The sequence below is a fragment of the Lethenteron reissneri genome, chromosome 71 (assembly GCF_015708825.2).
Source record: "Lethenteron reissneri isolate LAM-NWPU_2019-01 chromosome 71, ASM1570882v1, whole genome shotgun sequence".
NCBI lineage: Eukaryota > Metazoa > Chordata > Hyperoartia > Petromyzontiformes > Petromyzontidae > Lethenteron > Lethenteron reissneri.
In genome coordinates, this window is record NC_083849.1 from 1,504,082 (window position 1) to 1,506,841 (window position 2,760).

Here is a 2,760-nt window from a genome sequence, read left to right on the forward strand (position 1 = left end):
ATAATAATAGGGGTTTTCCCCCTTTTTTCTGGCGACAAAACTTGAAACCTTTTTACGAGGATTCATGTCTGCGTTAACCACAATACTTGCGGTCAAAATGCAAACAAAAAACACACTGATAACATGATGTATTGTCCTTGAAACTGATTGGTCCACACAAGAGACAGCTTTCTTAAAAAAAACACACATTCTGATAATATTTGCATTGTCCTTGAAACTGATTGGTCCGTACCAAATATTGTGGTGAATGCAATAACACGAATCCTCGTAAAAAAAAGTTGAAGTTTTGTTGCCAGAAAGAAATCGGGGGAAAAAAACCCCTATTATTATATTTTGGTACTGGCAAAGAAGGTCGAATGATATTATTTTATCTTCTTGGTTCTTTCGGTAAAGTCACGTAGATAATTTATTTTTATTTTATTATATTATTTTATTATGTTTATTATTTATAATTTTATTATTTAAGAAAAATAAAACATAGCTTTATTATATTATTTTATTATTTTTCTTTTTATTATTTTATTATTTCCCTTCTAAGTGACTTTACCGAAAGAACCAAGAAGATGAATCCCTGCAGTCACGAAAGCTTTAAATCGAGATAGTATTTTAGTTTTTGTTGTGACGGTTCCACCTGAAGACGGATGCTTGTGTTGCCTCTGAAACGTCGTGATTTTTAATTTATTTTTATTTTATTTTAATTTTTTACCGAAATGACTTTACCTAAAAAACAAAGAGTATGGACTCTTGAAGTCACGAAAACTTCAAATCTAGAATTAGTTTCGTTGTTCTTGTTGCTGCTTCCCGCTATCAAACGTCTGCATGGCCCATGCACCTCAAAACTCAATTTCCTTGCAAAGGAATACGGGGAAAGCCGTGCGAGTTAACAGCGATACAAAGATCCCCCGTGTAGCCTCTAACATACTGTGGGGGCAAGTGCTGTTGGTAGCGAGTAGCGAGTAGCAGCAACATATACAAAGACAAAGATCCCCCGTGTAGCCTCTAACATACTGTGGGGCAAGTGCTTGTTGGTAGCGAGTAGCAGCAACATACACAAAGACAAAGGTCCCCCGTGTAGCCTCTAACAGACTGTGGGGGCAAGTGCTGTTGGTAGCAAGTATCAGCAACATACACAAAGACAAAGATCCCCCGTGTAGCCTCCAACAGACTGTAGGGGCAAGTGCTGTTGGTAGCGAGAAGCAGCAACATACACAAAGACAAAGATCCCCCGTGTAGCCTCTAACAGGCTGTGGGGCAAGTGCTGTTGGTAGCCACACACAAAGACAAAGATCCCCCGTGTAGCCTCTAACAGGCTGTAGAGGCAAGTGCTGTTGGTAGCGAGTAGCAGCAACATACACAAAGACAAAGATCCCCCGTGTAGCCTCTAACAGGCTGTGGGGCAAGTGCTGTGGGTAGCGAGTAGCAACACGAGGGGGTGGGTGGCCAGCAACCAAGCCCCGGCCGCCTTTGTCTCTCCGAGTGGCGATATTTGCACGCAGTACCGGGTACTCATTTTGAGGCTGAGTCGACCTAGGGGAGGCCCACGACCGGCTCAGGTAAATCGTCACTGGCGGTGTTGGCCGCGATTAGGGATCGCTAACCACTGCGCCACCAGTCCACATAAAACATGCACGGTGGCTCGGAGATGTTGACTACCTCGCCTGGTATACAGGAGGTCGTGGGTTCAATCCCAACACTGACGCCTGCTGTATATTTGGAGTTTGCGTGTCTCTCTCTCATCACCATCACGGTGGCTATGAGATGTTGACTAACTCGCCTGGTATACAGGAGGTCGTGGGTTCGATCCCGACCCTGACACCTGCTGCTGTATATTTGGAGTTTGCGTGTCTCTCTCATCATCATCACGGTGGCTAGGAGATGTTGACTACCTCGCCTGGTATACAGGAGGTCGTGGGTTCGATCCCGACACTGACGATGCCTGCTGCTGTATATTTGGAGTCTGCGTGTCTCTCTCTCATCACCATCGCTTCTGAAAAAGAGCGACGGAGTTTAGTGGGACCTTACCTGGTGAAAATAAAAAAATAGAATTAGTTTAGAATGTACACACACACACAACTACTACTACTACTACATACGAGATACATTCAATGCAACACTTGCAGTCCTCTACGCAGACACATCTGCCATTTGAAATGCGGTGGTGGTGGTGCTAAGGGGTTGGTGGGTCAGGTGCAGATTCGCGTCGCGCTTTTCAAACTCCCCGGGCTACCGGGTCGCCACCGTGACGGAGGGGGGATCATGAACCCGTCTGTGCGATACGGCGCTGCAGGTCGCGACAACGCTCGCTCGCCCACCCGCTCGCCCACTCGCTCGCCCACTCGCTCACTCGCCCGCCCACTCGCTTAACCACCCACCCGCCCACTCGCTTAACCACCCGCTCGCCCACTCGCTCGCCACTCGCTCACCCACCCACTCACCCACCCACACTCACCCGCTCGCTCACCCACCCACTCGCCCACCCACGCTCACCCGCTCGCTCACCCACCCACTCGCCCACTCGCCCGCCCACTCGCCCGCCCACTCGCTCACTCGCCCAACCGTTCGCTAACCCACCCACCCACTTGCTCACCCACCTCCTCACCCACCCATCCACTTGCACGCTCACCCACCTGCTCACTCACCCAGTCACCCACCCACCCACCCACCTGCACACCCACGCACCCACCCACTCACATAGACTCACACAATGGTCCGCAAGCTCAGAGAACTACATATCTGCAGAGACTCATCGACTCGCATGGA

At 48.7% G+C, this 2,760-nt stretch overlaps 1 long non-coding RNA gene across 1 annotated transcript; it reads right to left on the reverse strand.

Moving 5' to 3' along the window:
* LOC133361148 (uncharacterized) lies at positions 1-2,499 on the reverse strand. The gene is made up of 2 exons (XR_009757331.1): positions 1,887-2,499; positions 1-1,769 (listed from the first exon to the last, which is right to left on the reverse strand). It is a non-coding gene; the product is annotated as an uncharacterized LOC133361148 (long non-coding RNA).
* Between the last annotated feature and the right edge of the window lie 261 nt (positions 2,500-2,760).